The sequence below is a fragment of the Apium graveolens genome, chromosome 11, assembly GCF_009905375.1.
Source record: "Apium graveolens cultivar Ventura chromosome 11, ASM990537v1, whole genome shotgun sequence".
In the NCBI taxonomy this organism is placed as follows: Eukaryota; Viridiplantae; Streptophyta; class Magnoliopsida; order Apiales; family Apiaceae; genus Apium; species Apium graveolens.
The window spans coordinates 144,928,780-144,943,598 of NC_133657.1; the positions used below are offsets into that span (position 1 = coordinate 144,928,780).

General features: G+C 34.7%; 1 non-coding gene across 1 annotated transcript; it reads left to right on the forward strand.

Moving 5' to 3' along the window:
• Positions 1 to 6,376: 6,376 nt before the first annotated feature.
• Positions 6,377 to 6,483, forward strand: LOC141698708 (small nucleolar RNA R71). Its single transcript, XR_012565213.1, has one exon. It is a non-coding gene; the product is annotated as a small nucleolar RNA R71 (small nucleolar RNA).
• Positions 6,484 to 14,819: the final 8,336 nt, after the last annotated feature.

Here is a 14,819-nt window from a genome sequence, read left to right on the forward strand (position 1 = left end):
TCTTAATGTGCTTCTCGAGGTTGAAGTCGTCGATGTTTGGGGAATAAATTTAATGGGGCTATTTGTCTCATCATGTAACAATCATTATATCTTGTTGGCGGTTGATTATGTGTCGAAATGGGTTGAAGTTAAGGCGTTGCCAACGAACGATACGAAAGTAGTGCTTAATTTTCTTCACAAACAGATATTCACAAGATTTGGAACTCCAAGAGTTATAATCAGTGATGAGGGGTCGCATTTTTGCAATCGCAAGTTCACTGCTATGATGCAAAGATATAGTGTGAATCATTGCATTACTACGGATTATCATCCACAGATGAATGGTCAAGCTGAGGTATCTAACAGAGAGATCAAGCGCATTTTAGCAGAAAGTTATGTGTCCCTCAAGTAAAGATTGGTCTTTCAAGCTTGATGAAGCTGTTTGGGCGTATAAAATAACATACAAGACTCCATTGGGAATGTTGCCATTTTAGTTGGTTTATGGTAAGGGGTGTCATTTGCGGGTGGAGCTCGAGCATAAAGCGTATTGGGCTTTGAAGAAATTGAATCTTGATTTGGATGCAGCTGGAAAGAAGAGGATGCTTCAATTAAATGAACTCGATGACTTTCGACTTCAAGCTTATGAAAACAATAAAATGTATAAGGAGAAAGTCAAGAGGTGGAATGATAGGGGTCTAGTGCTCAAATCATTTATGCCGAGGTAACAAGTTCTTTTGTTTAACTCTCATCTCCATCTTTTTCCTGGAAAGTAGAAGTCAAGGTGGTCAGGGCCGTTTGTTGTCAAAACTGTGTTTCCACATGGAGCGGTGGCAATTTTTGAGAATAATCTGGGCCAAGCATTCAAGGTAAATGGTTAGTGGTTGAAGCATTATTATGATGACACGGCAAACCGCGATGTGGTTAGTGCCGTTTTGTTGTCCGTTTAATCTCGCATCTCTAAGTCAAGCTAACGACGTAAGACAAGCGCTTTTTTGGAGGCAACCCAAGTTTGTTGTACATTAGTAGGTAGAGGAAGCAAGAAGAAAAAACAAAAACATAAAAAAATCAGAAAAACAAAAAATTTCAGGGCCAACTTCAGAAGCTGAGCACACCCGCGCTGATCTAGCGCACGGCCGCGCTGGAATTCCAGTAACCAAGCGCGCCCGCGCCGATTTGGAAGAAGGTGAGCGCGCCCACGCTGGTCTAGCGCGCGGCCGTGCTGGGATCCCGATTCAGAAAAAAAAATAAAAGGCAGTTTGTGAAGAGAAAATCGGGGACTTCTTTAAAAATCAATTTCCACCCGATTTTTACTCTTCCACATCCCAAATTTCCCTCTCCAAATCAAACCCATTATTCCCACTATTCCCATAATCAATTCCCACTTCTATTCCATATCTAATTCTCTTCTCACCTCCTATATATACATACACTTATACACAAACCTCTCCACCACTTCTCAAATTTTCAAACAAAATTATCTCTCAAACACTTATCTTTTATTCACTCTTATTCAATCCCAATGGCACCCAAGAGACAAAGAACTCAAGTCAGCAACAACACCACTGATTCTTCGAGTGCAGGTGGTGTGAGGCCGAGGTTTTCAATTCCTGAGGATGAAGCAGAGTATACGAGGCTTCTCTTGAAGCCTATAGAAAAGGAGTGAGGTTTTCTGCCATCGTGGAAGGATGGTAAGTTGTTAGAGATGATCTTGGAGATGGGCTAGGTTGCTTTTTGCGAGGCACCCGCAGCTGTGCCCATGAGTGTTGTTCGTAAGTTTTATGTTAATGCTAAGATGGAGAAGAATAGTTTCACTGTGGTTAGGGGGATGACGGTGGAGTACAGTACGGATGTGATAAGGCGGGTGATTGAACAACCCGTGAGGAAGCCCGGTCAGGATACCTGGAATAATAAAACTCCGGAGGATTTTAATCTAGATTTGATTGTTGCTACTCTGTGAGTTCCTGATACTCATTGGAAGTTCAAGAGGGGTACGACTAAATATTCCACGTTCCCTGCTTCGAGCATGAACAGGTTTGCTCGTGCAAGGAATGCGTTTATTTGTGCTAATATCATGCCATCTTCTCATATGCATGATGTGACTGTGAAGCATGCACGGCTGTTGTGGGGAATTCTTCAGGGTGATTATGTAGACCTTGGGATGGTGATTTACCAGGGTATTATAAGATTTTTGCGATGGAGTACTACGGTTTCTATACCTTATGCGTCTGTTGTGATGAAGCAATGTGTGGCAGTTGGTGTTCATTGGCCAGCACACGAGCAACTCCAGATTCTGAGTGCTCCGATTGACAGCACCACTTTGGCTACGATGCAAGAGTGGGATGGAGGCAAGCCTGATTTGAAGGGGCTTGGTTATTCTTTTGACAATCTGCTTGGTGGGAGGCCAGCTGCTGGGGCAGCTCAGTCGAGCAGAGCCGCTTGGAGGTCTTAGTTGGGTGAAGAGGCTGGTCCATCGCAGCAGGAGCAGGAGGAAGCAGTAGCTGATGTTAGAGTTGGTATGAGCACGACGCAGTATAGGGGTCTAGCGAGGAGGATGGATGCGATGCATGACATTCATAGTCTGTTTATACGTGATCTCACCCAGGCACTAGGGACTGCTTTCAGAGCCATGAGTGTTGACATCCAGTGGCCAGTATTTGGTGAGAACTCCGTGTATCCACCTCTAGACACGCCTGACACTCCGCCCGTTGGGGGTAAGGATCCTGATTCCGAGTAGGTAAGCTTGATTCCTTACTATTACCTTCACTGAGGACAGTGGAAATTTTAAGTTTGGGGGTAATAGTTGAAGGAATATGTTTTGTGTGAGTCGCATATAGTTTGCATATCCATGATAGTTTAGTGCATATAGTTGCATATTTTTCCATGTAGTATGTAGTAGTTTTTTTTTATTTTTGTAGTTTTTATGATAAGTTTTTTCATATAGTTTCATGCATTTGCATAATAACATGATCCCTTGGATGATTTTTCCGATTGATTTGTGATATTGATGCTAGTGTAATGATGTCGTATTTAGTGATGTTAAGTCTTTTCGGATTGATTTGCATGCTAGAGACAATTTTATTTCACTAAGTCTTATAGGTTGCTTGAGTGCTAGATCATGATCATGGTTTGTTTATTTGTCGAAGTTTAATCGCTTGTTTAAATTTATAATTTAGGATATTCTCTTAATGATAAAATATCATATATTTTTAAAAATCGGAGAAAATTGGATTTCATTGCTACTAGTTTTGGCTAGGTGTCAAATGGCTAGTAGCCAGCTCCTTTTATATGAGTAGTCCAGGGTTGAACGAGATGGAGCAAAACGCACTCGTTCAGAAATTTGTAAAAAAAAGAAAAAAGAAAGAGAAAAAAGAAAAAAGAAAAAAAATATATAAGTGTTATGTATAATTGATCATGAGTGGGCTCTGTAGTACTCGAGATATTAAGTTCTTAGGGGACTTTGTGCCTAGTGACCTAAGGCTTTTATAGTCTGGGATCCGCTAACCTAACGCTCGCTACATGGGTACTATTATATAAGTCTTTTATGGACCTCACTCATTGCACGGTTAAATAAGCATATTTGTGTTGATTTTGTGTTGTGAATAAAAGCGATTCATATAGAACTCCAATATAAGAATTGAAGTGTTATAAGTTATTTTGAGTCTAGCTTTAATTTTATTTATAACCTTGCAATTGTTTTAATGAGTAGTGAGTCATGATTATTGATCTAGTTGTGATAATATATCTGTAAGCATTTGCACACATGCACGTCTCTGTTTTGTAAGTTGATTTTCAAGGTTTGATTGATCTTTATGCTAATAATTGCATTTATTGAGATGTTGCTTGTTGGTTGGTTTAGTTATTCTATGAGGATCGTTGCATTCATTTAGTTGCATTCATGCATTTTTATTTCTTGTTCTTTAAGTCTGTTTATTCCTGAGGACAAGCATCGATTCAAGTTTGGGGGTATGTTGAGTGGCATTTATGACACTTTATAATACTACATTAAGCTTTTATTTTTTGTATTTGTACTCAAGTTGTTGGTGTTTTAATGTATTTTCCAGTGTTTTTGCATTTCAGGCATTAATCCGGGACTCGGGTGAATTAGCATTGATTTGATGCTAATATGGTGTTAGGATGGTGTCCAAGGAATAAAGGCTCGTGAAGACCAACTCGTTGCAGCAAGAAAAGAAGGCAATTCCAGTTTTTTTAGAAGACCTGCGCGCCCGCGCTATGCTAGCGCGTGGCCATGCCAGAGAAACAGAATATCAGTGCGCCTGCGCTAGTGAAGCGCGCGACCGCGCCAGGTCGGGAATCCAGTTTCCTGTTTCAATTAGAAGACTATTTTCTGGGCTTTTGGATTAATTGGTGTGCTATTTAAAGACAATCTAAAGACATTTTTTATAACGAAGCTTAAGAAGAAGACGACAAGAAGACCTATAGCATAATTCAGTGAAGGCGAAGAAAATCTAGTTTATTCTTGTGATTCTTTGTTCTAAGTTGTAATCTTGGATGCTCGTTTCTTATTTTGTTGAACCTAATACTTTGGATTACGTACTTGGTTTATTATTTGTTTATAAAGACTACGTTTATTATACCATGCTTTCATCGAACCCATGTTGATGATGAGTCCGATTATGGGCTAATCATTATCGAGGGGTTCTAGCGGATTTATTTATGGATATCTTTAGTTGATTTGTTTCGATGCCTTAGTGTGTGGTGATTGTATGATAACCTAGTATTGGTTGTGCTTATTCATCTTATGAGCGTTGCGAACTTAAAAGATAGCGTGTTAATTCTTAATGAAGCGACAGTGAATTTAAGGGTTTAGAACTTGTCATGCTAGCATAGGTTCATGTGTTATTGTTATGCATGATTTGTAGGTAATTTTAACCATCTTACTTGCCCTATGTAATCACGATAGATAACTTGTGCATTAAACTGTTATGTTGTCAAATTCTATAGACATATAGGGTCTCAATATAATTGGTGTCTATTCAGCTTCTATCTCTTTTGTGGATGTCTGGTAGTGTGGTATTCGTACAACAAAAGTTGGTGTTTATCAGTTTCGTGTTATATGATTAGTGTCATCACCATTACATGCTAAGGTTAAGAACGAAAAGGCTTTTGAATGAAGTATTTAATGAAGTTAGAATCCCATGTTTGTGTCATATATTATTCAACTCTCTTTAATTTCTAGTTAATGTTCTCTAGTATAATTCTCAATAGTTAATCGTAGTATAATAAAAACCTAAATTGTTATTCGTCTTAACATTGAATAATAGCCATATCATTGTTGCATAAGTGCATAAACCACATAGTTAATTTAATCAATCTCTATGGGAACAAACTAGAAATAATTCTATATTACTTGTGATCGCGTATACTTGCGTGAATTATTAGCGCGTGTTTAGCGACTAACAGTTCCACCTCGACATCCTTCTGTACAACCTTTTCAGCAACAATCTCATTTAGTGGAATTGGCAAGGACGCGGTCACACTCTATATAGGCTCAGATGTGCCTTCATTCTGTAAAGGAGTTTCAGAATCTTCGTCTTGCTGAAATTAGGGGCCTGCGACCTTTCCAGACCTCAAAGTGATTGCCTTTACTTGTTCCTTGACTGCCCTCTCGCCTACATTGGCTTCTGTATCGCTAGAAAGTGTTCCTCGTTGTCGATTTAATAAGACGTTAGCAATTTGCCCTATTTGGTTCTCCATAGTCTTAATAGAAACAACCTGGCTTTTGCATATAAGAGCCTGGTTTTTGCACATAAGCCTCAACTCTTCTAATTCATATTTTTCATTCAAAGATTGACCTGCACCTCCATGAGTTTGTTGTTGCATTCCCATTGGCTGAAATTGTTACCTTGGTGCAAATTGTTGCTGAAAATCAGGAGGATTGAATTGCTTGTTTTCAAACTGCTGGAACGGCTGTTGCATCACATTCTGATTGTTGCTCCAGCTGAAGTTAGGATTATTCCAGTTGTCCAGATGATAAGTGTCTGGAACAAGTTGCTGCGATTTCTGAAAATTGCTCACAAATTGAGCTGATTCACTACATATAGCGCATTGCTCCGTCGCATGCGAACCTACACACAGCTCATAAACAGTGGTTATCTTATTAACACCATAGTTAGCCAGAGAATCGATCTTCATAAACAACGCCTTTAGTTGAGCAGTGATAGCCGTAGCTGTATCCACTTCAAGAACTCCTGTTACCTTGCCATGCGGCAATCTATGGGTTGGATACTGATATTCATTAGCAGCCATCAGTTCAATTAGCTCATAAGCTTCATTACAGCTCTTAGCCCACAAGACTCCACCTGATGCTGCATCGAGCATGGGTCTTGACTGTGCTCCCAAACCGTTATAGAAGCAATTGATGATCATCCAATCAGGCATTCCATGATGAGGACACTTCCTAAGCATCTCCTTATACCGGTCCCAAGCTTCACCTAGCAATTTCCCTGATTGTTGCGGAAACTGAGTAAGATCATTCCTGATTGCAGCTGGTAGAGAGTGTAACCATCTCTTAGCCTTGTCCCTCAGAGAGAATGGGAACAATCTCAGTTTCACCGTATCCTCAGACACACCATTGAACCTAAAGGTGTCATAGATCTCTATGAAATCCCTGATGTGCATATTTGGATCTTTCGTTAGAGAACCCTCAAACTGGACTGAATTATGTACCATTTGAATCATGCTAGCCTTGATTTCAAAGGTATTAGCAGCAATGGTTGGTCTGACAATGCTAGAACGAATGTCATTAATCTTTGGTTGAGAATAATCCATCAAAGCTTTCGTATCTGCTGTTGGTTCTCCCATTTCAATAAAAACTAGAGTACCTGAAACACACGATTAAAGAAAATATTGTAAGAAAATAATCTGAGTCAGTGAACTTTAACGACCACTGATGACAAGCACATAAACTAAATTTAACACCGAGTCCCCGGCAGCGGCGCCAAAAACTTGTTTGCTGTAAATCAAACGCGAAAATATACGCAAGCGTACGCGATCACAAGTAGTATAAGATATAAGTCAAGTTCGTTCCCTCAGAGACTGGTTTAAGTTAAGTTCAGATTATGCACCTATGCAATAATGTATGGTTATCGTTCAATGCTAAGACAAGTTATAATTTGAGTTTTGATTTAACTAAGAGATTATACTAAATAGCATTAACTAAGAGAATTAAGATTGAATTACTTATATAAGAATAAACATGAGATTCTAACTTCATTAAATACTTCATTCAAAGTTTATGTCTTTAACCTTAGCATGTGATGGTTATGACAACTAATCAGATAACACAAAATTAGTATACGCTAAATTTCATTATACGTATACCCTATTATCAAACATCCATAATTAAGATAGATGTTGAATAGACACCAATTATGCTTAGTCCCTATATGTCTATAAAGATTGAAAACATAATGGTTTAAGAGCAAGTTATCTATCTTGATTACATAGGGTGAATAAGATGGTTAAAATTACCCACGAATTATGCATGTCAACTCATATATAAACCTATGCTAATATGTCAAGTTCTAAACCTCTATATTCAATGTCGCTTCAATAGAGATTAACAAACAATCTTAGATGTTAGCTACGCATCAAAGAAGAATAAGCACAACCAAACTAGGAAATCATAAATCACCACACACAATGGATTTTAAAACAAATAACTATTGAAATCCATAAATAAATCCGTTCGAACCCCATGACAACATGATAAAGAATATAAGAGTACTAGGGTTCAAAGACAAATCGAAAACAAGCATCCAAAGTATCAACTATATTGAAAAATACAAAAGTCTTCTTCTCCGTAGCCATACTGTGCTCTCTAAAATCAGGATTCTGGGGCAAAAAGGGTCACGCGGGCGTGCGGGAAGTGGCGCGGGCACGCCGGTTTACTGATTTCTGGGGCACCTGCGCATCGGTTTACTGATTTCTGGGGCGCGGGCGTGCCAACCTTTTGGTGATTTGCTGATAATTCTTCTTTTGGCCGTATCTTGAGTTCTGCTCGTCAGAATTAGGCGATTCAACTTCCCATGCAAAGATAACGAGATTCTCTACAAATTTAGAATGGCCTAGACTTCAAAATATGATCTCTTATCATAATAAAATCCCTGTAAAGCTCCTTTCCTCATCCAACTAGTGCCTGCAATGCAATTACACAAAAACACATCAAACATACCAGATACTTGAGTCCAAAACATCAAATTAAGCCTGAAATGAAGTGTTCCAAGTAGATATAAAATCCACTTATCACTTTGCTAAAGTGCTTTGGATAAGAAATCAGCTAATGGACTATGGCCTAGTGTTACACAAAATTTCAATTATGTATGACAATACTAGTGCTATTTCTATTGTGGCTAATCTAGTTAATCATTCTAGAACAAAGAACATTGATGTAAAGTACTATTTTATTAGAGAACATGCTTCAAATGGTACTATTGAGCTTATTTTTGTTCCAACTAGAAAAATAATTAGTTGACATTTTTACTAAACCTTTGGATGAAGCAACTTTCACTAGACTTGTTGGTGAAATTGGAATGTTAAATTCTTCATCCTAAAGAAAAGAACTCAGCTAATATGTTGCAGCAGATTAATTTCTAGTGAATCAAAATTAATTTGATTTAATTAGAAATTAACTGGAATATGAGTTATAAATATTTCAGAATTCTCTCTATATTTATTTTTCAAAATTCAAAATTTAGCTTGGAGTTTTTCAAATTCTAAGAAAATTGTCTAACTATTAATTTACATTTTCAATATGTAAAATTAGCATAAGACATAATCAAAAAGCAACAAAAGTATATAGAGAACTGTGTTCTCGATAAGTCTAATTGACTTCCCGACAAGTCATTTTGAGAATTCTCGATAGAGTTCTCGATAAATCTTTTTCTAGACTTCTCGAATGACTTCTCGACAAACTTCATTATGACTTCTCGATAGGTCATTGTAGAGATCTCGATAAGTCACTTTGAGACTTCTCGATAGAGTTCTCAACAAGTATCATTCTTAGACTTCTCGATAACTTAGAACTGAAATAATTTAATTGAATAAATTATTTTAATGAAATAATTTTGATATAATATCATTCTAATTTTACTTTGGTTTATTTAAATAAAAATTGGAAAAATTCAGTCCATTAAGGACAAACTGGGTATTTATTTGACATCTCGACAAGTCACTTTTTAGTTCTCGATAAGAGTCAGGAAAGTGATATATCGATATGTATCTATTCTCACATGTGACTTCTCAATAACAAAATCCCAACCGTCTATTTTTACTTCTCGACAAGTCACTTACCTTTTTCTATAAATACCCAGACATCTCGACATAACCCCTCTTTACGCTTTCGAGATCTCAAGTGACCTAATTTTTCCAAATTCTAACCGTTCTCTCTCATTTCAAACTCTTTCTTCTTCAAATTTCTTACCCACTAAACCTCAAACACTTCAAATGGAATCAAACAATGTTAGAGCTTTTATCCCAAAGGAGGGCACCAACTACCTTGCATTCACGAATTCTAAGCTCCTGATAGCTTCAAGAGTTTTGTTATGTTCTTTTCTGAGACATTCTTTGTAAGTGCTCTAACTGCAAATCCAATTTTGTATCTATATGTTCTCAATGATTTATGGAACACAGCTGTGATTAGCACAATTGTGCATGAGAACCAAGATGCATCTTTGGTGGTAAACTACCCAATTCATGGGCAACAAGTGGAATTCAATGAAACTGATGTCAACAAAGCTTTGAGGATTCCTACTGACAACTTGGTGGAGGTGCCTACTCAAGAAGAATTTGCTGACTTCGTTGACTTTATCAATTACAGTGAAAGAATCAACCTAGCCATCCTAAACAAGAAGCATTTGAGGAAGGAATGGTCATTCCTGTTTGACTCCATTGTGAGAGTTTTCACTTGTAGGAAGACAAGCTATGACAACAACTCAAGTGTGGTCCAGAAACTGGTATTCTTCATGGCTCACAATAGACACATCAATGTGGGGATGCTGATTCTGCAGGAACTTAGCACAAGGCTCACAATGCCTTTGTCTACAAGAGGTAAGGAAATCTTCTTTCCTAGGTTTATAATGTCTGTTTTAAATCATAAAGTTCCAGACATTCATTTACATAATGGTATAGATAGAACACAGATAGGCAATTGTAAATAGGTTTCCAAAATTATATTTGATCACTTATTACAAAGAGTAAGGTAACTGTAGTCTCAGAATCACTTTATTTATGTTGGAGAGATTCAGGACTTACCCTTACCCTATGCCTGATATGAGGTCCAATGTTCAATCTAGAATAGTAATGGCTCATGTACCTGTGGAAAAACAAACATATGAACACTAATATGGGCTTTTCCAAATTGAGACCCTTCCTTCTTTACCATTAGAAGATAGGAAACCAACCACTTCATCCTGTCAAAAGGCTGAAGTGAGTAAAAAGAATAGAAAGTAGGCACCTTGACAATTATAAATGAGAGTAGTGAGGACCAAATACAAATAGAGTCTAACCTGGTCAAAAAACCAAAGAAGATAAAGAAATCTGAAGCCTTTACACTCAAGGTTGAAGCTTGAATTAAGAAGGAAACAAAACGATCGATGATTCTTAACTGAAAGAGTATACATCTGTATTGACCTCAAAGTGGTTTTTAACTTGATTTTAAAGAATCAAAGTTTAATTTAATCTTGGACCTACTTTGTTAGTTTGTCACTTGTTCTTAAGGATCTATTTTTAACTTAGACTTAAGAAAGCTAGTCCACTTAACCTAAACAAGAAAAGCATCATTCGACATTTTATACATTTTTATTCGGCCGAATAGAGCTTGAAGCTTGGTGATATTTTCCTTTAAGCATAATCCATTTATCAAGTGCTTATTTTACATTGTAGTCTTCTTTATCATTGTTCCAACTTGAGATTGAACCTAAGTTGCAAAATTACTTGAAAAGTAAAGACTACACTAAACCAAACGGAATATATTTGGCCAAGCATATTAAGTCAAGTGCAACTTCTTGCTTCACTTATTTCTATAATTTAATAAGTGCACTTAGCTTATTGAAATATTGTGTTACCTAGTACTTGAATTTCTTTTGAACCTATCTTTCAAAAGGACTTAAACACTAAAGAGATTTATGAAAACTCAGTTTTATAATTTGGTCGAACATAATTACTTATTGACTTGGTTGCTTTAACTCAACGAAAATATTTTTACCAAATTCTTTCAGCAAGTTATAGTCTTGTATATTTGAGCCAATATACCTTTGAATTTATATTTCTAAAGGGACTCAAAGGAGTAAGAATAAGAGACAACATTTTTAAACATAACTTAATGGTTAAATTAGGCTACTCCTTCGATCACAAGATCGAATGAACTGTATACAAGTGCATACTATTTAACAACTTGTCTTGCATATTATTTGTGTAATTTTGTCCTTGTTATAACGTATCCCGTATATCTTATGACCTAGTTTAACGTGTAATATTATCCGATTCTTTTTAATCTTGAACTTGTTTGGTGTAGTAACTTGTATTTTTTTCTTTATAGTGAGGTCATAGTGAAGTGAGGTGATTCTGGTTCAAAGAGCCAAGTCTTAGGCATACTAAGGAGGAGTTAGTAGTCTTTGCACCGTGAATAAAAAGAATGAATGAAGATCTAATACCTAAGATCCAAGAGCAACAAAGAAGAAGACGTACGAAAGCTACAAAAAAATTCGCAAGCGCTTGAGGACGTGACTAGATTGTTACGCTCCAAGATAGTTCTTGTAATTTAGTTTAGCTATTATATTTAGAGGAGGTTACGCCTGTGTGATGATCCAAGATAAATAAATAGTGGATAGTTGTAAAGGTTTTTCCGCCTATTTTAAAGGAGTTTCTTAATAGTGAAGAAAATCTCGAGTCTCAGGAAAGAGCTCGGGACTGTAGTAGGAGTGTGTGGACTCCTAGATTGAGTTAGCCACTGCGAACTATGATAAAATCGACCGTGTCTGCTATATTCTTTTTCATATATTTACCTTCCGCATTTAACTTCCTTTATGATAAGAAGTTAAAACGTAAAGACGAGAAAAGAAATCTTTAAAAAATTAAGCTCATCTTTTATCTTTTATTTTGTTTCTTTTATTAGATAAGAACATCAAGAATGATTTATACTTATAATAGAATTATAATAAAGTGACTAGTAATTGCATCCTCATATAAAATAAAAATAAAAGAGTTTCATTCGCAATTTTGTTAACTTGGCATAAGTCTCGTTTTAAGTTTAGCACTATATTTTTCTTTCAAAATCATGAAAAAAACACTTGATTTTTTTTCTTATTTTTAAAATAATAAAATAAATATATTTTGACATCCTTATGGTTGGATCGTTGAAAAATCTTTTAAAAAATAATTTTTTAGCAAAAAGAAACCTCATTTCAAATAGAAACCTTTTCACTAGATTTTCCTTCTAAAGTCTAACACGATAAATTTTAAAAATTTTAACAATTTTTCACTTGACTAAAATCAATATATATATAAACATCCCTATGGTTGGATCGTCGAAAAAATCATTTAAAAAAATATATTTTGTTAACGTGAAACAAATCTAGTTTGTTGAAATAACACATTCACTAGATTTTCCTTATAAAGTCAAGGAAGATAAATTCAAAATTGTTTTACATGATTATAATTCAATCATATATTAAAATTCTTATGGTTTGATTATCAAAAAAGTTCAATTAAAAATATTTGATTGACCGGGCAAGAATCTCATTTCATGAGGTTGTAGCTGTTTCACTAGATTTTTGTTGAGCAAGATTGAAGCTTATCTCAACAATACTCGCATGAATAACTTAACATATAATAAGGACTTAAAAATCTCCTTCTAAATATTAAAAGGAGAGGATGGGAAAACTAAGCCAATTAAATGGCCGTAAAGTTACGATTTTATTATTATATAATATTTTTTTTAAAAAAATGACAATCGTATACAGTTTGTGCTAAAATGAGATGAATATACATGTATACTAAGATTCGAACCCGTATTAAAATATTATAAAGTTGATATTATAACCATTATTGTTACAACTTTTATTAGATCATTATTAGATCAACCACATTCTATCCTCTCATTCCATTTTTATATTTTATTATAAATTTTGAGAAAATAAAATATTGGTTTATTTTTATAAAATTGTAATTTTAATTGGATTCATTTTTACATATTATTATAACTTTAATCATCTTTTTATAATTTTTTTGACCCTTAAATAATATGATTAAATAAAGGTTAAAGATATTATTAATTGTTATAATATTATTTTTATGTATTTTGTTTGAATTAGTCAATTTTTATTAATGTAAAGTGAGACGCAACTAAACAACCTTATACTCAAGTTTGAGATCAATATAATTTTTAATGTACAAATTTGAATTTAATATAGTGTTATTCGAATATAATGCATTCTTGAGTATTAAAAATTGATTATAGTATTAAAAATTGATTATAAACCAAATTCGAGCAAATATTATTATTCTAACCCAATAGTCAATAATGCATTAAAATTGAGACGAATATTACTAGATACCAATAGTAGTAGATATCTCCACAAATCTTTAACAAACAAATATTAACAAACATAAATTAGATAGTTTATAATACAAGATTACTGAATATATATATTAAATTCTATGACATAAAAGTTATAATCTAGCGAATATCAAAGTTTAATTCGAAATTAAGATTTCATAATCGACATGACAACTAAGTAGAAAATTCTTGATATTTTATAATGGTATTTGATCGAATCTGAATATAAACCAATTCAGGAATGGTTTATTTTATTAAAAATAATATGAGACCTAAAATAAACGGCGTATAATCACTCTCCCTAATATGAGATCTTACATTATTTGAATTTAACTTTTCACCAAATTTGAATCATTTATAGAACAAAATCGTATTCTCAAAACAGATATAATTGGAGCCACCATATACTGTGAAATAAATTACGACATTTGTTGCCCAGTAAAGTAATTGTTTAAGGGGGTTGAATACAATTACTTAACAAATCGATGTATTATGAAAGTAAAGTAAGAACGGATAAATCAAATAAAAATTTATATTGATCTTTAATAAACTGTTACAAAACTCTCTCAAGAACAATATTCTTAAGAGCTGCTAGGTTATATGAATACTCGAGTTAAGCACTTACAAAGTAATAACCTATTCAGTTTTTATATACTACACACCTACAATCAATCCTCTATCAATTATAAGATATGTTACAATATAATTCTAACACTTTCTATAAATATCTAAATCAACTACGATCATATAAATCAGCACCTTCTGATTTATCTTGCAGTTCTGACTTATCCTCCAAGTCATTCTCAACGGATAGCCTAATCAACGGATATATGTTGTAGCTTCAACGAATAATCATTTGAATGTATCAAAGGATGACTGAATATTATCAACGGATAATAATGAAGCTTCCAACGGATAATCATATAACATCAGTTGATTAGATCCTGATTGTTAGACAGATTCTAATTCTCGACTTAGCCAATTCTCAACAATGTCCCCCAATTTATGCTTTACTATTTTAAGCATAAATTCTAAACAGAATTGTCTAGTGCCAAAACCCAGATAGACAAAATAAGTAGTGTAAAGCCTATTTTGTTTCAGACTTTGACCTTCATATTTGTTGATAAATTCTACAGTATCTCTAAACAAAAGCTTTAACTCTGTCATCAATCTTTTTCAACAGAGTATCTTATAACTTGATCTTCAAATTCTTCTCATACTCTGTTTTATCAGATAATTGATAGATAGCAGCTCTCAAATTTAT